This window comes from Lathamus discolor, chromosome 19 (genome assembly GCF_037157495.1).
Source record: "Lathamus discolor isolate bLatDis1 chromosome 19, bLatDis1.hap1, whole genome shotgun sequence".
Lineage (NCBI taxonomy): Eukaryota > Metazoa > Chordata > Aves > Psittaciformes > Psittacidae > Lathamus > Lathamus discolor.
Window position 1 is genome coordinate 1,644,219 of NC_088902.1, and position 24,433 is coordinate 1,668,651.

The window sequence follows — 24,433 nt, forward strand, 5'->3', positions numbered from 1 at the left end:
GAGGCATAAATTCTGCATTGCCTATTTGTTTATTTCCCCGAGTGTTCTCAGTTCAGCTGCTTTGCCAATGCCAGGATAATTTATTGAAAGCTCAGCAAATAAATCTAGATTTGCATCTGTCAAGGGCAGCTTCTGAAATAGAAGAGCTCTTGGGAGCAAGCTGCAGGATGGCAAGTGCTGCCCCGGTCACATCAGCACTGGCACTGCGAGGATGAACCAACCGTGGCACCCACAGAGGGGGAGCTCCCAAACACACCCCTGCTGCCTTCTGGAAGTCCTGGAGCTTTGGAGAACCAAGACGGACATGATAAATACTAAAGACTTATACACAGTGGTTTGGGGGCCCCTTACTGGAGAAGGCAATAGGTATCTCAAGGCCAGGCTGGATGTGGCTTGGAGCAACCTGGTCTAGTGGAAGGTGGTATCCTTGCCCGTGGCAGGGGTTGGAACTGGATGAGCTTTAAGGTCCCTTCCAATCCAAGCAAGTCTGTGATTCAATATGGTTTTATGATCTTCAGCTTCTGCAGGGGAGAGCTTGGAAGAGCCGAACTATAGTAACCTATAAACCCTGCTTCAGGCTAAGGAGGGATCAGACCGGCTATGCGAACTGGAATATGCACTAGCAAAGTACTGAATTGAGACCTTCTTCCAATGACTGGAAAACTCAGAACAGATAAGGAAGAGCCTTGGTTTCTGCACACAACTTAAGTGTCAGGAGATGTGCCTGGAGTGCTGCAAGTTCTCACTGCTATACAGATGAAAGCAGCCACCACAGCAGAACTCTGTCTTGCTCAATGCATTAACTAAAAGCTGAGATTAGAACAGTGTCAGTTTAGCATGGATTGCAGATTTGAATCAAATCCAAAGTTTGCATTTGATCCCCATCACTCTAATGCATTTCAGGTTTAGGCAAGGCAGCATGTATTAGGATGCACTTATTTAATGGGTGATGCCTCAGAAAGGGATGCATCGATAGAGTGAACACACTCCATTGGAAACATCTGTCTGTGCTGCATAATGTGAGATATGCAGGGGTAAGATGAGGGAGTCCCAAAGGAAGGAAAATGCAGAGCACAGAAAAGAGAGAAAAGAGATAAAATAAGGCCAAGAAAATATTTTATCATTTTCACTGCTTTTGTACACTGTATTGCGTGTATCATATCCAGGAGATCACAAACAAACGCCCTGCAGGGGAGCAGGGGGAGCTTTGACAAGGTTAGCATGATGAAGGAAGGTCTTTTTCAGGAAGAGTGGACTGGGGCTCCTGCCTGGCTTTGAAGCAGGAGGCACTATCTACATTCAGCGAAAGACCTCCTGCGTTTCCAAATTGCATAACCCCAGTTCACCTCTGGTTTGAACTCCTCCATCTCCTCATCTGAACTGATGCATTGAGTTGGCATTAATGCCAGACATGGGGGGAAAATCCCAGTGGAGTGACCTGAACTGCATTACAAAGGTGGGAGGATAAGAACCTCTTTGAGGAAGAAGATTAATTAAATATGATAGCTACACCGTTTCCCATTTGAGGGGATTTTACATTCCATAGGAACATGCTGCAAAATATTCTCAAAGGTTTTATCTTTCTATGCAGAAATCCAATTTATTAGAAGCGTTCTTTATAAAACTGTATCTGGGCAGGATTGCGGGGTGGGTATGGGGAGCAGTCAGACGGATGCTCTGGATCAAATCCCTCCTGGTGTGAATCTGCACATCCTTGTGCATTTTAATACACTTCAGGGATTTCTATGAACTTTAGGCCAGTTCTTTGCCTTTCCTTTAGTTGGGCTGGAGCTCAGGTTTGTGCCTACATTCAGCATTCCCTGGTTTTTCACATATTTTCAGAGCTAAAGTCATTTATCTCTACCTCCTTTGGAGCTATCAGACCTGGCTGTTGTGAAGACTGCCCATGACAACCGCAAATATTTTACCTCAAATAAGCCTAAAACCAAAAACATCACGCAACCCTTGTCAGAAGTGTTTCCTGATGGCAGGAATTCCTTCCCTTGTATTTGACTCACGTTAAGCTTGTGCCCACACAGGATGTCCCTTATGGGGGGATTAGGGCTGTAGAAAGGCGATACATCGGAAATCTCAGTGCTTAGCTCATTACAAGTACTTGAGGTAAATGGGGCCTCTCCCAGCTTCAGGAAGGATATATTTTTCACAGCTGCAGCTTAAGAGACCAAATTTCACTTGGATTTTTAGTAAGCAGCTTCCCCAAAACTTTACCCATAGACTTGGAAATCCTCAGCTATTGATTAGGCATCAGTGGTTATAGTTGGGAGACACGATCTAGTGGAAGGTGTCCCGGCCCTCAGCAGGGGTTGGAACTGGATGAGTTTTAAGGTCCCTCCCAACCCAAACCAGGCTGGGATTCTATGATTTCCCCATTTGTCCCTTATTGTAAGACTAGAACAAGGGACAAATTGGGGTATATAACCACTGATTATATATATACCACCGTATTATATACATATAACCACCAGAAATAATATGGCACTGATATTATAGCAGACCTATCACTCATATTTTCCAGCAAACAAAAGAATAAGTGAATTTTGCCCCAGACATTTCTTGATAACCTGCACTTCCAACACAAGCTCAGTTTAAACACACCTAAAAATCACTATGTGTTAGATTAGCTGTATTTCAATTTTGACTCAGTATTTCAGAGCTGGCTAGTTTTAGGCAGATTAAACTCAGAGTATTAGATCCCTCCCCAGTTTAAGGGTCATGCAGTTGACCCACTGAAAGACCATGGATTATGAAATCCAAAGGGCTGGAACGCATCATGGTTTCAAGGAGGAACTGCACTTGCAACGCCAGTTCAGAGCACAGGCTGCTCATTTTCTGCTTCTGAAAGCCTCCATTTACTTCTCCCAGTGCAGAAGGAATTGCCTTTAAGCAATGAATACTCTGGTGAATCTGAATACCTTTTAGGCTTATAAAGACAGCTAGAAGGAATTATCCAGAGTGATGTTAGAAGAAACAACAGAAACCTGAAGCTTTCATAGCAAGCAAAATGGATTTTCAGGTTAGTAGGTAAAGCTTCAAATTCCCACCAAAGGCTGAGTGCTGCATCCAAGATGTTTCCAGGTGCTTGGGTTTCTCTCACCAGGTAAAACTAGCAGAAGCTGATACCCATCCTGCTGGCATTAAAGGCATTAGGAAAGGATTCGTTTCCTCCTCTGCACTCACAGAACCACCTGGGCTGGGGTATTTCTGATCAGAGGTTTCACTATCAGCATGTTCAGAACCTGGTCCATACTCCAACTCACAAGAGCCACAGTTCTGCTGCCCACAAACAGCCTTTTTCAGCACTGGAAGAGTGGAGCAAGGACAAGGCAGGTTCTTAATTACTGTTATAATTTATTTAGTGTTTACTGACAAGAGCTCAAACCTCTTTTGCAGAAGATGCTGAACACACAAAGCCGTGTTTAAAAGACAGCCACTGCCTCTAAGTGCTTTTCTGAGGAACACAGACACGAGTGAGCTCAGCAGATTACTTACTAAAAGTAACTGCTGATCAAACTGCTTTTCCTTCCAAATCCCCTTCTTCTCTCAGGCTCTCCAAGATCAAGTTTTGATTATCCCAGGAGCAGGTACACTCTCGCATGCTTTGGTAGTGGTTTTATTGTAAACCAGTGCTTCAGGCACTCAGGGGTCTCCATAAATACAAACTGGTTTGATTCCACTGCTCACTTCTGATGTCACTGGCTGGGTGTAACCACTGCTGCCCTGAAGAATTTCTCTGACCACATTTAAATTCAATTTTCACTGAACGTGTCTAAATGCAACTTTGGAAATTAAATGTCAGTTGATTACAGGATGGGCTGATCAAGAACCTCTTGAACTTCATCTCACCCTTGATGGTATTTCATTAATTTGTAGATTTTTGAAGCCAAAATAGTCTGAAATTATTGCATCCAACCTCCTGCACAGCACTGGTTGTGGACCTGTCATCCTCCTTCACCATTTACTTGAAGTTAAGGAAAACTAGATGAACATGAGAAGCAAAATTCCAGTAGATACCCTGGGGATCACAGACAGTGACTCACTTTGTGTATGACCTTCACTGAGTCACTGCTTTTCCTTGTATCTCAATTTTCCCATCTGTGAAATGGTCCTTTCTCTCCTCCGTAAGGTGCATGGAAATCTTTATGTGAGAGATAGTGAACACTGCTCCCCAAAACCTCATTTGTCCCGTTATAGCCAGGTCTTTACGTCCTCCACTTGCAGCTACTAAGCAAGCTCTCATCCTCTGACACTCGAAACAAAACTAGGCCAAGGTTTTATTCTCCAGCTGACATACTGTAATTAATAAATCACTCAGCGGAAGAGAATCCAGGGAGGAAACAGGCATTATGGCATTTCCTTCTGCCAGGCTGACCCAGGGAAGCGGCTCTGACCAGGCACACCGGCTGTCACCGCCAGCAGGGCAATTCCCACTGCAATCCCAGGCATGCTCCATAGCTCCAAATGAACAAAAACCAAACCAGAATTCCCCTCCGCAACACTCAAATGCTTTCCTTTAATTACTTTCCTTAAGAAAAAAAAAATTGAGGCAAGAAAAAGAGAGGCAGAAATAGCATTTCACATCACACACACATTATGCAAAAGTGTATTTAACCTGCATGCTGCAGGGGTCACTCCCTCCTGGAAGTATTTGCATGGAAAGGAGCTTGGTTCACCCTAAGTCAAAAACTACCTTGGCCTCACCATGCAAATGTATTTAAATGAAATATAGCCAAAGCTGCTAAATTATGTTCACAGGAAATAGAGTCCATCGGCTGCAAGTGGGTGCTTTGTACTCTTGATTGAAAATTGTTTTCATGTGGCACAGAAGGTGCTTAAGCAAGTAAAAAAAGATCATTCAGTGAGTTAGAAAATGACTCCAACCCCTAGACCACATCAAACTAAATATAAACCAAACACACTATGGCAAACAAATGAATAATTTAAAGCAGCAGCTTATATATCCCATCAGAACACTCAGTTGGGTAGCCTGTTTGTACTCACCAGCTCTGCCGGTGCACATGGACATGGGCTCCAGAGCTGCTCCGTTCTTACCTGGAGCCTACTGCAGGCATGACAGCACCACAGAGTTGGGGTTTCCTGATGGTTTCAGCAGTGGTGAAAGGCAGTGGCGGCAGGGTGAGTTACCTGACTTGTCACCCACTACAGACCTAACCATTTCACCCACATTTTGTCCTCTCCTCACACCTTATGGTCTATTTTTAGCCTTCTTCCTGCAAGAGTACAGTCAGGCTCCAGAACCATTAAAAAGCCTGGTGCTTTCCTGCCTCAGAATGGTAAAGGAGGAGCTGTGCCCCTGAGGTGGGTGCATTTCAGATGATGGCCACTTGAGCACAGGGCTGCAGCTGGGAGCAATGATGTCCTGCTGGATGGACCCCATCCCTGCCCCAAGCTCTGTGCACACTCTTGCTCCACACTGGGTGATGCAAGTGCTAATTACATGATGATAAGATTGGCTCTGCCTGTGATGAATGAGAAACAACTGCTTTACTCCCAGCCTTCTGGGTCACATGCGTGACTGAAGGATCCATGATCACCCTGACTGCCACCATACTCCGCTGGAGTGTAAATGTTCTCTTCGTTACTTCTATCCCAGCTGTTGAGGGTGCTGAAAAAGAATCAGCCCACTGCTCCCTGCACTGCACAAGATATCCTGGGGCTCGGAGAGATGTGGGAGCCCAGTGCGGAGGGGCGGAGAATCACAGAATCCCAGCCTAGTTTGTGTTGGAAGGGAGCTTAAAGCTCATCCAGTTCCAGCCCCTGCCATGGGCAGGGACCCCTTCCACTGGAGCAGCTTGCTCCAAGCCCCTGTGTCGAACTTGGCCTTGAACTCTGCCAGGGATGGGGCAGCCACAGCTCCTCTGGACAGAGGGGAGGTCCTGTCCTGGACTCTGTGCTCATGGGCACTGATGCTCACAGACTATATAACACCCCCTCTGTTTTACAACTCAAATCACAGCCCGCTGTGGCTATTTGGAGTTCAGAGCCCTGGTTCACGTCAACCCAAAACCTCAGATTTTTATAACTTTTCCTCACCACTGAACCAGGTTAACTGAACTGCTGACCTAGCTGGGAAATGCTCCACATCTCATAAATTACAGCCCTTGCAAGCCATCTCATCATATGAGAAATGCTGAGGACAAGGAATCTCTAAGATATACAGCTAGAAATGTATAATCCATAAAAACAACATGTAGAATAGATAAGATACAGAGTAAACAGAGAGAGAAGGTTAATTTCTGTTCCCTTACACAAAGGAACATCAAAAATAAACAGAAAGACGACCTGTGTAAGGGAAGAAAAGCATAACCCAAAGCTTGTTGAATTCAACAGAAAGATATCTCTCTGTTTCAGCAGCTTTGAGCCAGACATGAAGATAAAGGAAAGACACCAGAACCCAGGCTGGGATAAAAACATGCACCAGATGCCAGATTTCTTCTGGTAGCTGCCGGGTGACGGGTCACTGCTGATGGATTGCAGAGGAGGAGCCAAGAGCGATGACAGAGGTCTCCTGGCTCAGGGCCAGGGGCTCTCAAGGATTTGGCTGAGTTTAAAGGCAAGCATTCGTGCAGTGACTGGGGTAACTTGTCTCTGCCAGTCTGTTTATCAGGACAAAAATCCCTGAATGAAAAAACACAATCTCTATTACAATGCTTGTGTGTAGCATTAATAATCTGTCCAAGGAGATGACAATATTCCTGACTAGAAAAATGGAAAGATGGATGGCCTTTGGGCAGATTTATTCAGATGTCCCATGGATTGCTCAATACTTACCTAATAGGAAGTAAACCTTCCCAAAATATGGTGGTGCCTGTGAATTCAAATGCCACCCAAAAGGGAGATTGTGGGGGAACTGGCTGAAGATTCTTGTCCTTATTGCTAGATGCTGGAAACAATAATAATGCACATAAATACTGATCAGAACAGACATAGGAACTGATTTGTAGATTCCTTGCTACTGAAGCAGGAACAATGGGAATAGGGTCCAACAGGCTCCATGAACCGCACAGACCTGGCAGGAAGGTGGGTAAATGGAATGTGGAAGAAAAAGTGGTAGCAACTGCCCAAACCTGGCACCTGCAGCTGGGATGTTTCTGTATATGATGTGTGGGGTGGAAACAACCATAAAACCCCAAGAAAACAGCCAGCTAAAATTAAATGTACACCTCTAACACACTCTTCATTAGCACAAAGCCATAAGACCATCAATTTCCATCAACAAAACATGAAGACAAACTGATCTCTGGTTTTATATTTATGTTCTGAAGGAAAAGCTTTTAACTTCTCAAATAGAACAGCTCCCAATTTCTGACCAGCTAATGCAAACAATTCTACATTTCTCCACAGAAACACCCTCATATTTTGTTTTAAGCATTTCATTTTGCAAATAGATTGTTACTTCAATAAAAGCTACGGAGAAAGTAAAGATTAGAATGGACATTTAAATTAAGCTATAACTATTTGGCATCCAATCTGTCCATAATATTAAGATGAGAATCAGCAGCTTCAGGAATTGTAGCATATACAGTTGTTTGGTAGATACTCATTCTTCAGGTTATGAAATGATGGAGGTCAGGAAGCAATTTTCTTGCATATATTGCTGACAGGCTAGAGACATTGCAGGGATTTTTGCATAGTTTTTGAAGCATCAGTTATAAGTCACTGTCAAGAAGATCCCAGACAAGGTGGGTATTACTTTTTCCATAAATGAATTTCAAAAGAAGAGCCTGTTTCTCCAGCTCTCACTGTGACAAAAGTCCTACCGCAGGACAACAACATACAGAAAGCAGATCACTAAACTAGATGCTTATAGAGCAATAGGAGCAGCCACCTAATTTTCCACTGAGCAGAGCTCAGAAATGGGAGGTACATGCACTACTTCAGCTTTAGAAGTTTAAGGCTCCCATGTACTCCAGGAAATGATGGCACTCAGCAGCTTTAAAACGCAGCTGAGCCCAGGGCTCTCCATGGGTAAAGCCAAACAGTAAAAGCAACTGAACATGGTGTAAATGAGGAGCAGCTTCCTGCAGCCCAGCAGCAAACACACCCTCTCTGGAGGCTCCACCAGCTCCAGCACTGGGAAACAGCAGCCCCACACCCCTGCATCCTCACCCCACACTCCCCAAATCCCTGAATTCCCATCCCCATCTAGCTCTGCAGCTGTCGATGGCACTCACCCCTCCAAACAGCAATCCTTGCCGTGGGGGGAGGCTGTCCATCCGTGGTTCTGCCTGTGCGCAGCTGCTGAGCTTCAATTCTACCTGCCATGGGCAGCTCCCAGGTGAAGGCTGAAGATCTCTGGCCAGCTGGGAAGGAGAACACAGGTGTTTATATCTGAGAGCATGGCTCAGGGTTTTATTTGCACAAAATAAACTGTAAAAACTTAAAGCTCCTCCAGCTCCAACCCCTGCCATGGACAGGGACCCCTTCCACTGGAGCAGCTTGCTCCAAGCCCCTGTGTCCAACCTGGCCTTGAGCACTGCCAGGGATGGGGCAGCCACAGCTTCTCTGGGCACCCTGTGCCAGCGCCTCAGCACCCTCACAGGGAAGAGCTTCTGCCTAAGAGCTCAGCTCAGTCTCCCCTCAGGCAGGTTCAAGCCATTCCCCTTGGCCTGTCCCTACAGGCCCTTGCCCAAAGCCCCTCTTCCAGGTTTCCTGCAGCCCCTTTAGGTACTGGAGCTGCTCTAAGGTCTCCCCTTCAGGAGCCTTCTCTTCTCCAGGCTGCCCCAGCCCAGCTCTCTCAGCCTGGCTCCAGAGCAGAGCTGCTCCAGCCCTTGCAGCATCTCCTTGGACGTGCCCAAGCAGGTCCATGTCCCTCTTGTGTTGGGGGCCCCTGAGAAACCCTGACCCAGCCAGTGCTACTGCACTGAGGAGGGACAGGTACCCCAAAGTTGTGTGCTTAAACAGGAAATTAAATTATATCACCAGGACTGGGGGGAGGGGATATCTTTTTGCAAGAAAAGGAATATTGGTTTATAAAAATAAAAATAAATCTCTCTTCAAAGTGGAGTCACTCACAGCAGCCTCTTCAACATGACAAACAGCCCATATAGCAAAACAAAGAGTAGATCACTCAGTCTCATTACCAAGACTGAATGCACTCTCTGAGAACTAAGAGACACTTATGATTTATGCTTGTAAAAATCAATTGCATTTTATTGATTACCAAGATTAAGAAAAAGAAGTTTGGTTAAACTCAGGGAACAGTTACAACAGGTCTGAAGTTAAAGCTGTCTGGAACACTGGCAGCTTCAGGCTGCCAGGCAAATTGAGTGGGAGAAGGGTGGGCAAGTCTTTTCTAAGCAGAGCTGAACATTTCATATGGCAGTATTAAAGGAGTCAGCTTCACTTTTGCACCCACTCAATTTATGGCAAGTAAATCACAAAGTCAAAGCCAAGGTCATTTCTGATAACAAGATGGCAGAAATGCACCCAGCTGCATAGAGAGAAAAAACAAGTGATTTTGGCAGTTTTGGTTCACATTTATAGTATTTAAGCTCTTAGAAGCCTGATTCATAATTGGTGCCAGATGCTCTCAATACACATAGGGAAAGACACTCTTTGTTCCCATAAATTAACATGCTAAAAAAAGCCAGACAGTCAAAGGCTGCGGAAGTGAGAAGGATGGTTCCCCTCTTTGCTAAAGGTGATGGCATGAGATTAAGTGACTCAGTGGGAATTGCATGAAAACTGGGCAGCAGCAGTGGGATGGAGCCCTGGGCCCTGTCCTGTGTTGTCTGTGCTGGCAGCAGCCCCACTTCCCATGGCAGAGGGTCTCCCAGGACCATGGGGACCATAGGAACTGTCCCCTTCGGGTGAGGAATACATGGGGCTCTGGTGGGAAGCACAATCCAGGTGCCACTGTGTCTGCTGGAGCAGCTTCCTGATGTGCCATGTGTTCATTTTACTCCAAGGCTGCTGCCTGCTTGTTAGTTGTTAATGTGGAAAGTTTAGTGTGGTACAAAAGACGTCTCAATGATCAGCCCCTGCTATCTAAATTAAATCTTGCTGCTATAAAATTCCAGGTTTCTCACACAATTTCTGCTCTTGCAAACAGCTTCTAATATGGAGCAGAGCCCCACGAACAGTATGAACTACAAGGTCACAGCATTCAGCAAGCAAAAAAAAAGCAGCAAAACAGGAGATTAAGTATTAATTTCAGGGCAAGGTTCCATTTATTGGAGATTACTCTATGCTGTATGTATGTAATACCACATGGCAGTAATTAAAGGCAGAATGATTTATACAGCTGCAAGTTGGAGAGATGTTGTTACTGGGCTGGGTAGAGCTGCCTACAGCAGAGCAAACCAAATTGGAAGCGGTTGTCCCAGAGAGATGCTTTTTTGGCTCATCCCCGTGTCCTGGCCAAATTCCAGTGCAGGCAATCTCCCTGCCCATCCAACTGCCATCTCAAACACCCACAGGGCTGAGGATAGCTCACCCCTTGTCCTGACTGGAGTTTGGCATTGCTGTGTGCTACCAAAGAGCACTGTGTCCCATTTTGGAGGACAGATACAGTTTTAGGTGGCTCTGAATCCAGCGGCATCAGGGAAGCTGTCCCATGGGTTGGGGAATGGTAAACTTCATTCAAAACACACACTGGCCTCTGCCAGGCAAGTGGAGGAAATCAGAACTCTGCCTCTGGCCCCCTCTGTAATATTTTCCCCTTTTTATCATTATACTTTGCTTTTGGGGGGGGTTCTGTACCTACCAAATGCCTGGCCACTGGGGAGGAAGGGCTGTGGGTGCAGTCCAGCAACCAGCATGTCTGCCGGAGTTAAGATATGCCATGAGCAGCTGGGATCAGGAGTTGGCGTATCTGGAGGAAGAAGAGTTATGTCTGGGAATCAAATGGAAGAGTCCGACGGAACATCACACCATGAATTTCTGCCTGATCCAGTCCCTACTGGATTGCACACAACTCACTTGTTTTTATGGAGCTGTGCAACGTGTCAGGATGAAGAATGTGCTTTGTGAAAGGAAGTGTGGCAGCAACAGCACTGCTGGGCTGGGTAAGGGATCCTTGTAGGAGCAGCTGTCACATCCCACCCCTGCAGAGGCTGCAGGATCTGTGTGTGCACCATCATCTGCTGCCTCACACCCTGTTGCGTTTCAGTAATGGGTGAAGCATCTCCCTGGTGCACAGTGCGTGAGGAACAGAGGGTACTGTAAAGACATTACTAAGTACTGCATGTATACAAGGGCTGCTAAAATTGAAAGAAATTGCAAGTAATAGTTTCATGTTTGCGCATTTTGCAAGTTCAGGCAAGTACAGTTCTATCTGCATAACATATTGGACATGTTTCACATCACGTTTTGCATATAAAGTGCTTCTCAGTGCAGAATTTGATAATATCATGGATATATGAGCCATTCAGGCAGGTATCATACTTGTGTATCACTGAAAATCTAATAGATGCCCTGCATGATGAAGTGAGCACAGCTCCCCAGCAGTGGGTAAATTATCCAATAGAAAAATGAACCACTCATTTAGAAAATACATAATTTATTTAATCAAATGTGCCATCTACCGAACCAGGTACAGCAAAGTAATGAACCCAGTGGATCCCCCAAAGAGAGAGATGAATCACCTGCTGGAAGGATTTGCTGTACCAGCCCAACGTGTTTAGCTCTTCATCTTGATACCGGAATCACAACCTTATCATCAAAGTTAAAAGTTTAGCAAGACTTTAAATGCTGATTGCATATTTATACAGCTAGGAGGAATACACAAAGGTATGATAATGGAATTGAGGAAGATTGCCAGGACACAAGGCAATCTCAGAATATTAAATCCTATTTCCCCTGAGTAGATGTTATTCCAAGGCAGGAGTGACCTGCATTTCATTTTGATGGTGATTATAAAGGTAAGACACTGGCTGCTGAGGACATCAGCTTGATTCTGCTTTTCCCATTAGTTGTTGAGCTCAGCAATACTAGATTTTAGTACATGAGGCGTACAAATGAGTTTACACACTGAAGACACAACCCTGCACTGAAATCCCTGCAGCTTGGACCCTTTCTTTGAATCATCACTCTTTTAAACAGTCATTCTTTCCCATAACTTAATAAAACTCCTGTGCAGTCTGAACATCTCCATTTAAATGAAGCAACCTGGTATCAAATGTCCCACGCACAGGTTTCAGTTCAAAACCATAGCTTCTGAATGTGTGTGGCTTGGGAGCAGGAGCTCTACACATGGGGAGATAACATCCAGAGCTATTTTTCCATCTCCCTTTCATTTACTTTGCTGCTCCACATCTCAGCATTCAAGTTGATGAACGTGCTGAAGTTAATTAAAGTATAGAGGATGTAATAAGACTAAAATGTTTGAGTTCTATCAATCACAGAGTCTAGTGAGTCAATAGTTGAAATTAATACATCGCAGAGGGGAAAATCCTCAACATGGATCTGAAATTAAAGGTGGACGGAAGGAGGGATTGCACAGTGCGGGCTACTTCGATAAGCACATCTCAGTGATAACAATGAGTACACTGCTATACGTTTCCTGTTCCAACACACTGATGGATGTGGCCTGTGCTTAGATTCATTTAAAAGGCTCGTTGTGTGTTTTTACAATATCAAGGAGTAGTCACAAAGCTGCAGCTAAGCCTGTAACTCTGAGAGCCAAGAAGGATTTAAGCCTTTGAAATTCCCTGCCAAGTGATATATCCCAAGAAATATGCACCTACCTCACCTCTCCCAGCTGGCATCTCCCTGAAGCTCACACTGAAAGCTGCCTGGTGGTTCCCAACACAGAGAAAAGCTCAGCCAATTGTAGCCTGTGCTTCCCACAGTGGTACTTGGCTATCCTGAATTAAACCCAATGTTTCTCCTCCTCTGCTCAGGTTCATTGCAAATTCATTGGCCATGAAAACCTGTAAGAAAGAAGCGCAGCATGACTGTAGATCAAGGACCAGTCCTGGCACATGGCACTGCTTTGATCTGTACTCCACACATCTGCTTTAGGGCTAGGCAGACTGCATTACAACATCCCCAGTTTGGGCCAGGCATCCCCCAGTTAAGGGCCCTGGCACAGGGCATTGCCTTGGTGCATTGCTGGAGAGGATACCTTCAAAACCTAAAGTAACTGGGAAGGAAACCAACTCAGCATCCCCCCAGCTCTGCCCAGGGACAAACCCCCACTGCACGTGCAGTAGCTCTGCAAGGTGCTCTGGCCAGTGAGTGAAGAGCTGTCAGTGTGATTCAAGCCAGTCCCCCAGCCCTGTCAAACGGTTGTTTTCCAGACATCATGGAAGGGAAGGTAAAAAGGGCAAAGTCACAGAGAACCTCCACCATGTTAATGCCAGTCTTCTGATAAGAAAATACTGATTCCAGGACTCACCACGAGCTGAAAGGAGAGGCTGGGACAGGAAAGGAGGGCAGGAGCCCTAAGAAAGCTGTGGCCATGTCAGCTTCTCACTCCACTGCAGGTTTCTTTGCTAGCTTTAACAACTGATGGAGAGAAAGGAGAGAAGAAGGGAGGAAGGGACAGCACTGGGAGGGCTGGGGATGTTAAGAGAGGATTTTGTGAGTTCAGTGCCAATGCGTGACCATTTGGAGCTTACCTGCACTCAGTGACTTGTGTACATGCTGTCATAGTGACAGCTCTCTTTCTGCATAAAATATTTAAATACAATTTTATCAGCCATTCAAATCATTAGCTACAGAGATCTAGGCTTAATGTACAGCGAGGACACTGCACATGAATATTTATTAAGCTTGATTTGTTTAAGGAAATACATTGAGCCTTTTGGCGTAGGCAATTGCTGTGGAATCAAACTGTGAAAGACATTAATCACTGTCAATGAAGTGTGTAGGGTACACACTGCCTATGGAAATGAAAGGATAAATAAATACACGTTGCATGATGCTCTGAAGACTGGAGAGAGCTGTTGCTTAGGAATTGGCCAGTGTCAGGTGATTGTGTTCAGAAAACTGTTCCACTGGACAACACTGCAAGCAAGGCCTGTTGGATTCATCCATCAGTGCTGTTGATAGCTGTGGACAGCTAAGGATGCCTCTCACCTCAAACAAACAGCATTCCTTAGTGACACCAAGATGGATGTGATTGTCACCCACCAGCAGACTCCAACGGAGCTCAAGCTCTCCCCAGCAAAAGGGGATGAATCCAAGTGGACACCCCAATGCCACTGGAAGAACAGGTGGATTTTCCTTACAGGGTGCATGCACAGAGGAAGAGAAACAAAATTATAATGTCCACTTACAAACAGAGATGAACTGTACATCACACGATGAGGTTTGCTTCCGCTTGGGTACCCAGAGCAGAGGGCGATTGGAAGGGCTCTGTGCTGTGATAATTGCCATCTGCTCGTGTCTGCCCCGCCTGCAAAGCCAGTCCAGAACAACCTATCAGCACCACGTAAATACCTGAAGGCATTTATTGCCAGTGACTTGCCAGGATGAAAAGAACGGGGAGCTCATTTGCACTGGTTAAAAGCTTGGGACTCACATGGGTCCACAGGCAATTAGCTCCTCTGTACCTGTGAATGCCTTTGTGTTCATTGTTGCTCTTTCACAGGAAGCTACCAAAGGCTGCAAGGACAGCCTGGCACACCCATGACAGTCGCTACTGCTGGGGGGGCTGCCAAGCAGACAGAGTTTCACTGTGCTCAGCATCATGTTCCCCCGGGGAGCCCAAGCTGGTGTCTTTGCAAAGAAGTTTCTCTTCAGTGTCTGCAGCGCAGTGATTTTAGTGCATGTGCAGTTGCAAATGAAGCTCTGCCCATGAGGATGAAAAACAACCACTAAAATCGGGTGTTTGTCGTTTCCATAGCAGTTGTGCAAGGGGTTAAGTGGGAATGAGAGACACTTTCATTCCTCCCTCAACATTTCTCTTTTTACCGTGGTTTAAATGAGAGTGCTATTAAGGAAGAGGAAGGTTTCACAATGTGGATGTTCACGGGGGAACTAAGGTTTAAAGAGAAAAAAGTGTTAATAAAGCGATTTTAAAATTTAATCTGAGAGTTTATTTTCTCCTTTGCTGCCTGCTCTCCCCAGGGGACAGATTTCTTTCTTGCCCTGCAAAGGATTTAGTACAAAACCTTCCTATTTTTTTCTGGAGCCAGCAAGAGAGCGGCAGAAGTGAGAAGAGTTTAGCAATTCTGAGGTCAAGGAAATGATGGCTCCTGACCTCTTTTGTTCTGAGCCAGTGGCTTAGGAGGGCACATAAACAGATGAGGGACCTCCACGCTCTGAACCCAGCACTGCTGCAAGGCTCAGCTTAATTTGGCTAAAAATAATTCTCACTCTGTCCGGCTTCTAACACTTCCCGAGCTCATGGAATGAGATGGAAATGAAAACCCCGAGTAAGGTGAGAAAGGCTCTTTCTGCACACGTAGGGGCTGACCCCAGGAGGAAGTTCTGGAAATCTTATCAAAACCCTGGTGAAGGTGAGATTTTAGCTTGATGGTCAGGCTCAGATGGGGTCCTGATAAACAACTGAGTGTCTGGTGCAGTATTTGAGCCTTTTGAGACCCGGCCTATATGCACTGCAACCTCCCCATCACTAAACATTGGAAAGCTTCTCCTGTACTTAAGATTTAAAATGCTGATTTCCTCTCAACACTTGCCCAGCTGAGGTCAGGCATGCAAGTCACAATCATAAACACACAGAGACATAATTCCACTGCCTAAGCTAACACAACGTGTCAGTGGAAGGGACAGAAAACTCTCCCATCAGAGTGATCACTTCATATCGCTCTTTCACCACGTGCCCCCGAGACAGCCTCTGCCCACTCTGCACTGCAGGGATGCTCTGGCAGCTCTGGACCAGCTTTTTGGTGGCTGCAGCTCCCTGTGACACTAATTTCTGTGTGCTAAAGAAAATGTGAACTGCTGTCAGAGCGAAGCATGGTTCTGCCAGTGAGCAACCTTATTTTATGGCTTTAGGGCTCTTGTGTCTGCTACCCCACACCCTGTCTGCAAATTGTATTCGGAGAGGAACTGCTGCTGGTTTTATGCCATAACTCATAAATTATTCGCTTCCATATTTTTTTATATATACCTCCATTTCTCTTCAAACTTTTATAGTGATGGATTAATTAATTAAATTAAATAAAGCTTGCCCTGACTTCTGTGATTGCTGGGAGTACTGTGCAACTTTGGAGGCGAGGCTTGGTGTGAAAGCAAACGAGAAACTACTGTAACACTTGATGGGGGTTTTTTCTACCGATACGCTTACATGGTTTTGGGATAATGTTGACATTAAGAAAGGAACTGGACAACACCATGGGAGCAGCAGCTTAGCCCAGCTGCTCCTCGCCTGCAGCCAAGCATGGAACCGGTGCAACATCTGGAAGGCTGCAGTGCAATGGGAGAGTTATGAAATATGGAACAGGCTTAATCTGGAATCAACGTTAGTGGTGAAGGGTGTCAGGGTTCTGAAGAAAACAGAACAGACTTGGCCTTGGCAGGAAAAAACACAAGGCAGCAGATAGACACGAGGTTACACAAAATAAATCGCTGTATACTGACCTTGGTTTTAAGGCGACCAGATCCAGCGAACAACCGCTGATGTGGCCAAAGGCTGGAGGGACCTTCTCAAGGACCACGTGAACTTTGAGGTACACATTTTCACACAGAGGCAAAGCAGAACACAGGATGCCAGAATATGGACTGCAGTCATTTAGCAAAACAGTGCGTTAAACTGCTGCCTAAAATTGTGTTACAGAGCAAAGCTGTTTGAGAGAGCTTAGAAATATGTTTCTGAATAGCAGATATATTACAAGGGTTTAAAATGACTCTCATTAACTCCTTAAATGGAGAAGAGTGTCTGGAGTTTCAATAACGTACCCAGAGGAGCAGTAAAAAGTAGGATTTAAGACAACTTGAATCAAATCTGACTTTCGTTTCAACCTGCATATGATCAGGGAGGCAGGAATGCTTCATGGTTAAGGTAGGAGAAGGGTGGTAGAAAAAATCTATAGTGCCCAAGAAATTTCATTTTAAAAGTAATGACAGAATCACAGAGTGGTTTGGGTTGGAAGGGACCTTAAAGCTCATCCAGCTCCAACTCCTGCCACAGGCAGGGACACCTTCCACTAGAGCAGGCTAATCCTAGCCCCATCCAACTTGGCCTTGAACACCGCCGTTTCTTAGGATGATGCTGTCTTAAGGAACATGAAATCCATCTGGCTCCCAATGAGATTTGAACTTTGTGAGGATGACACTCTTTTGAAATGTGGGATGAAGGAGGAGGCTGGGGTTTACCGAACACTCAACCCACAACATTCAGGGCTGGCTTAGGCCGGATGCAAAATAATGCTAATGGAAGCTAATGGGAGCCCCAGCATACTTCTCAATGCAGGTCAGTGGATGAGGAGCAGCGCAGAACAGGGATGCCTGAAAGGAATTTACTTCAAGCCTTTAAATCAAGCCAGGACGGGATTGCCTCCCCTTAAATATCTGCTTTACTTTAAGCAGTGAAATGTAAGCTTGAATCAAAAACAACCAGCTGAAACCCTGTGGCCTGTGCTAGGCAGGGAAGGCTAATTGCTGGTAATGATCCCTTCAGAGGTGGCAATCTGAGAGCAGGTAGCTATCAATCTCTTCCCTAATGGAAAGGTGTGCATGCCATTCAAACCCCTTTTGTGCTGGGCACTTGCCTCTGTCTGAGTGGTTATGCTATACTAATCACTGCAGTAAATACAAACCCTGGGTGATAATTTCCAGTAACAGGTAAAGGTGTTTAGGGAAAATGAGCACTCTGCTCCCCACACCAGAATCTCGTTTTTTGTCTTGTTGAAGACTAGAGGGTTTTATAGAACTCGCTTCACTTTCTAAAGGAAACCCCCATATCCCTCCTGCTGCTGAGTTAAACAGAGTGTTATTCAAATTATGCAGGGGGAAAAAATGTCATAACATAATGAGAATCAAATGCTGGCTTCAGGCACCTTCATATCTGAGGACTTTAAAACACAGCAATGGCAACATAACAGTTCAATCTTTTATCTGCCAGGAGAAAATGGTCATTTAAATAAACATTAACTAAGCTGGGGAGCTTTGATGTCGCGTTGGCAATTTGTTCCTGACAGACAAGATTCTTAAAGTCTTATTCTGTGTTCCTGCCTGTGGCAGGGGGTTGGAACTGGATGATCTTAAGGTCCTTTCCAACCCAAATCATTCCATGATTCTACGATTAAAGCTGCTGGACAGAGACAACCAGGCAAAGAATTCGACTGTCTCATTTGGCTGAAGTTCATATGGAGAGCATTAATCTTAACCTGCTTTCATCTGCTTTGCAAAGCACAATGCAGAAAAAAGGTGGATTATGTTTCCTGTTACATATTTCCCAGCCCTCTCCCATTCAGGAGCACAGCGCGGGAGCCCCTGCACTGCAGAAGTCACCACTGAATCAGCAACAGGAAGCATCACGCTCAGGCTCAGCCTCTTGCCATCAGTGGGAGGGTGCCTGTGCCCCCATGTCACCATGTCAGTGTTCCTGATGGTGTTGGAGCCCCTGAGATGAAGTGGGGCAACCCCAGGCAGCCCCAGAGGATCGGAACCTGAAACCCAGCCACAGCACGTCTAACATCCAATGGAGCATCCACACACAGAACTCCTGCTTTCTGTCTCTAAAATCAAGAATGGCAAGCAAAGATAGGCACCAAAATCATGGGTAAGACAGTGGGACTGAAAGGCACTGAATTCTTAAAACCAAAGAACAGTCGAGATCTGTAAGCAGCCACACAAGGGAGGAGAGAAATTACTAATATCACTAAGTTGATTTGCAGCAGCTACTTGAAGTCTAACCACAGGCAGGGAAGCCACTGAGTCAGCTCTGTACAGCATAGAATCCAAAGGGAACCTCAAACATCTTACTCAAATACCACAGAGAAAGGCTTTCCTTGGTACTTTGTGTGTTTAAGAGAACTGCTTGGAGGCTACTAAGGGTTGAGCCTTACTAACAAGCTCGAGTACAGAACCTCCAGCCACAACGCATGCAGTTATCTCTGAAATCAAGTCCTGAATCTGAGAGAATACAAATCGGGAAAGAACAAAAGGATCCTTTGATGTATTCTACCACATGATGTTTAGCAAAAAATGCAAATGTTCTCTCATGCTACAGAACACTTATCAATATTAAGGCATACACGGAGGAGAAGAAAGAGGGAAGAACAAAATACAACACTTAACAAGAAGGTAATTTAGCCTGTTGGCAAGCGCTTTAAGTCTGGTTCATGAAAAATTACTCGCGCAATTGTTTTGCAGGGTTTCTGGGCTTTCATGCATAAATCATAGTATTGATTCAGTGCAAGTATCATACCTATTCAGGTGTACAACTGCATGTGGGCACAACCAAAGCAAGAAAGGATTTAAGCGTGGAAATTGGAGAGGGAAAAACCATCCCCCCCGGTGCTCTGACAAGCTCAGCTACAATTGTCAAACAGACAACTGCAGCCGTCTCAGGACAACATCCACGCAGGAGATAACTGCCTCCCCTTATATATCTGCTTTACTTTAAGCAGTGAAATGTAAGCTGCAGTGGGTTTATCCACCCATCTTCTTTCCCCTTTGAGACTGCACTTTCTTTTTTGATAGAGGAAAGGAAAAAATAGAAGGCACTGGAAGCCCAAGGATGGCCAAGTGAAAGAGAAATAAAATCAATCGTGTGATACGAACTACACCGAATGTCACAGTCAGGGTGAGGAAAGGCAAGGAAGTGTCAGGAATAACCTGCGAGGGCTCATTTCATGGTATCATATTGGCTAGTCACATTTCTGGTTCTTACAACAGAGGGAAAGGCTCCTGTGGCATTACCATCTGCAGGAGAAATAGGCACAAGGGAGGGCTAGCAAGGATGCTGTGCCAAGCAAAAAGCCCTGGAAATGAAAATGGGCACAAAGAATCCCTCTCACTTGCAGATATGCAGGAATTTAATCACTTCCTCTCCCAGTTCATCCCTCAGTATTTTCTGCATAAGAACATTATATTCTGCATTCAAAGACATTAAGATGCCCACAGCCTGGCAAACTCTCCTCCTTGCCCCGTTCTCCAGTAACCTGGAGACATAAAATAAAGGCCTGAACAAGTTCAAGATAAACAACCTATATGCACTTTAAAGTCAAGAGTTTCACTTTGCTTGTACCATGGGGAAATGCAGATGACACAGCACTAATCGCTCTTTCTAATGAAGACCCAAACCATCCTAGGATTCTAATTTGCATTCCACTCATCTTGCTTTTATTTACTATCATTACTTACTCATGATAGCAATAATAATAAAGACAACATGGTCACACCAAGAAGCCACATTTGTGGCTCTCCCCAGCATGGTATCAGGTCTGCAGCTTGTCTGAGCAGCTTCCACACTATCGTTTATTAAAAGAAGCTATTAAAAATCTCATACAATTGTCTGACAGACACAGGAAATTATTCCCATGCCTACTTATTCCTATCCCAGCCTAGTTTTTCCATTGTCTTCCCCTTCACCAGCCATAAAACTCAAGGAAACCTCTACAAGTCCTTTCAAAGCTGCAGCAGTGAGTGTGCTCCCATCGGCGTGTTAAGCCCCAGCCTGGGTTCCTTCTCTCCAAACCCAGCTTTCGCTGTTGCAGCTGTAGATCTCTATCAGGAGTTCAGAAGCTACTGGAGAGCAGCCCCATGGGAAAAGGTCAGGTTTTATGCAAGAAGGTTTAAACCCATAATCAAGCTTTTGTTCTAAATGTCTCTTGCCCTAAAATCTTAATAAATAGTAATGAAATGTTCAGGCTACCCTGATTTAATTTGACCAATCTGCTTCTTCCCAATCTAAATAAAAGAAGTGGGGTAGAGGAAGGGAATTATTTGTATTATTATTATAATGAAAAATAACCATCTGTGTCAGTGTCTTAAATCAAATGAATGCTTTTCTTCTTGTTCCAAGGTTATAATGCAATTAAGTTTTATTCCAATACTTAGCCACATTTACTCCACCTCTCCAATGGTTGAGAATTCAAGCCCTAGCAGCGCTGCTAACTGGCCTTCATAAGCCAGGAAGGGATATGAGGTTGAAACAGCCTGTGGTGCAGTGCTAACATCAAACTTCCATCTTACCTGTTATAAAACTATACATTTATTTAGCACTACAGATGAAACATTCATTCATTACCACCACCCTTGCTGTAGGTATTACTGTCCTTATCTGACAAATGTTCAGACCCAGAGCACTTGACCAAGACAGTGCACAAAGCCCTTAGCAGAGCTGGGTGCAGAGCATGTGGTGCAGCCCCATCCCTTCCTCTTGGAGAAATACCTACGGGTCACCAGTTCTTTCTTAGCAAACACAGTATTGTTCACTCACTTCAGTATCTGCTGCTTTGATCAGTCCCATATTAAATTACTCAAGATTGACAGAACTGTCTCTGTTTCCCCTGGGAGGCTCTGTGACAAGCTATTGGGCTTTAGTGCAACATCTTTCCCCTTTATATTCACCCCTTTTTTTCCCATCCCTATCGAATTATCCAATTACATAAGGTTGTACCTTCTGGCAAAGTGCTCCTTCCCTCCTGCTCCTTGCACTGGTTGGGTGCCTGAAGATGGATGGTGCAGAGCAGGACATCTTCACCCGCTGGCATCACAGGATCAGCCTTTATCTGAGCTAATCAAATGATGACAGCCCCTCTGAAAAGAGAAGTAATTACACAATATAGATTGTATGTATCTCTTAGGAGATGAGGATTTGGATTTGATTACCTAAATTCTCCTTAATGCTTTATGATGAAGTTAAGGATGAATATTGCTTTGAAAGCAATTCAGCCAGAACTTCCCCTTAGAAAGAAAGGCCTGAAACATGATAAAAATGACCAAAGTCAGCAAGAAGAAATTGCCAGCCTAAGGTTTCTGTTCAGTTGTCCAAGATACAATCGGAGAAACTGATTTAAGGTAGCTGGGAAGTGAAGCAATATCCCACCAAGTTAAAAACAAGCTGAACCTGCCAGAACCAGGTGGCAGAAAAATAAGTGAATAAAAAACAATCCCACATTGTCTGGAAGTATTTTGGTTTGTTTTTGACCTTAGCCAGCAAAAGGGAGAAATCAAACATTGGAGTAAGTGACATCTTTGGTAAGCATCTTGGCTGGTACCCACAGGGAGAATAAAATAACCCACAGCTGGGTCTGACGGCTGCTGTTCCACAGCCCCTGAACTCCAATCAAGCACATGCTCACTCCTAGGATCTTCTGGGGAAAAGGAAGTTTCCCCTCAGCATTTTCTGGCCTCCAGATGGAATGAAGATCTCTCCTGGAGATCCTTTCCACTGGCCTTCACCTTTGAAGCAGATCCCCACCAGCTGCTGAGCCTGAGACACCCACCACTACCCTGAGCCGCATCGTGATTCCCATGCTCCTGCAACAGAGGGGTTTTTCAGGCATCAATTTGATCCCAGCTCCAGCCTCGAGCAGAACAGGCTCATGGTGCCAAGGTCCTGCTGCTGAGCAGCCCCTGGCATGGAAAGGCCCATTCAGACTGGAGATCATCACTAATAACACTCGGAGAAGAGCTGCCCTCCCCTCCTCCCTGTTACATCTTTGGCAGGCAGCTGGAAAGAAAGAGGTATATTTGGATCCTGTTTAAATATTGATCACAGCATATTTTTGCTAAAACCAAAGTCTATCGATTCGCCTGCGAGTCTGCAGCCTCAGTACTTTGCTGGATGTTTTCCTGGAGACGGGAGAAGGCTCCTTGAGTTCTGATGTTAGTAAGAGCAGCACAGGAGGAGTCCCTGATGTTCAAACCGCAACTTCAGAGAGAACATTTCTCATTGGCAGCAGCCTCTGGACACTCTGTGCTTCTTAATGTTTCTCTATCAGCTGTGCTGATGAGCCTTTAATAGAAAGGCTTTGGAAAGGAGTTAACTGCAGTTCCTGCAGCTTGCTCTGGAGCTTGTTTCTGTTTTGATTTCAGCCATTTTAGAACCACGCAGGAAAAGCCAGCATCGATGCTGGCATCAGGGGTCTCTGGTCCCTGTGTCCTGCACACAGCCCCTCTCCAGTACTCTACTTATACACGTCATTACCTCAAAGTGTGTGAATTCTGTCTTTGGCATCATTAGAGAGATATCTGCTGCCCTGAAGCTGAGCAAGTGCTGAAGGGTTGGGGTTGTGCATGGGCACGCTGCAGCGGCGATGAGATCCCTGAGCATGAGGAGCGCCTGTTCTATACGCTGTGGAAATCACAAGAGGGAGGGCAGAAGATAACAGCAAACCCCACCAGGGGTATACACACACATCTACCTGCGCTTTTCCATTCCCCACTGGCAATAAAGAAAAAAAACAGGTATCCTGAGTGGCTACCTGGCCTAATCTGAACACACAACAAGGCTTTGCTGGTATCCAGACTGTATCAGGCAGCAGCCTGTTCCCTTTCGGATGGAGTGTGCTATCTTGCTATCGACAATGTTGAATACACAGTGTTAAAAGAGAAAAACAAGCCCCCCGCATACATCCCTCTATTGTATGTGACAACTCAGACCACACTCTGCAAAGGGTAGAATAAATCCTCCCTGTCCCACGCAGCGTTTGGGCTACCATGAAGCATTAAGACTTGTTTAATCTGATTATTTAAGGGACATATCGCTCTCCTGCACATCTGTGGCTGCAGACGATCTCAAGGGAAAAGCCAAATTCAATTATGCCCTCGACAATATTATACGTGGGAGTGCAACCTGCAGTTACAGCATGAGCTCAGGTCTGAGGCTTCACTCCTGACACTGATTCACTGTTCTTAGAGCAAAGCATTTACAGCCTCAACTCCTCATTTGCCAATGGGCAAAAGGAATCAAATCACCAGCTTCTCTGGGAAATCCCAGGGATGTGCCTTTGGTGAATGACACTGTTACAGACAAAAGTATTTCTGGGGGTATTTGAAGAGAAATGTCAGTGATTTGGGAGTTTCTGTGTTTGTGATGCAGCATTTCCTTCCCCATTTGCAGGAGAAATTAAATTGAAAGGACAATCACATCCAATCCTGTTACCAATCCTGGGACAGGATATTAAGTTTTTGAAGAGAGAAATTGAGCCAAGACCTCTCCTTTTTCATGGAATCCTATTTCTTTTTGTTTTCCTCCTAAAATAACTATGTAATAGAAGTGAAATCTGTGATAATTTTTTAGCAATTGTTTCCAGTCTGCACAAAGTATCTTTATGCAGAACTTTACATTTCATCAGTTACTGCTTTTTAAGGACAGGAGAAGTTTTCCTTTTATTTTGTTTTATTTCTGGGAGTTCACTAAAGTTGAAGAATCCAAATCACTGCCAACACACAGCCGTTCTCTTTCAAAAAGAAAGAAAAGGGTGACTTCTAATTCCACCCATCTTTCATCCTTTTTTCATTTGTCTCAAATAAGCAAGTTTGCCAGCAAGAACTTTTTTTGGAGACAGGCTGTCTGAGATGAACG

At 45.0% G+C, this 24,433-nt stretch overlaps 1 protein-coding gene across 9 annotated transcripts in view; it reads right to left on the reverse strand.

Moving 5' to 3' along the window:
• Positions 1 to 5,373, reverse strand: part of PLXNA2 (plexin A2) — a 257,933-nt gene extending 252,560 nt beyond the window's left edge. For 7 of the 9 annotated variants that reach the window (XM_065698050.1, XM_065698047.1, XM_065698056.1 and 4 more), the window contains exon 1: positions 5,020 to 5,373. The gene's annotated coding sequence lies outside the window, so the exon portion shown is untranslated. The remainder of the gene's footprint in view (positions 1 to 5,019) is intronic. The other 2 variants (XM_065698048.1, XM_065698049.1) reach the window with 2 other exon arrangements.
• Between the last annotated feature and the right edge of the window lie 19,060 nt (positions 5,374 to 24,433).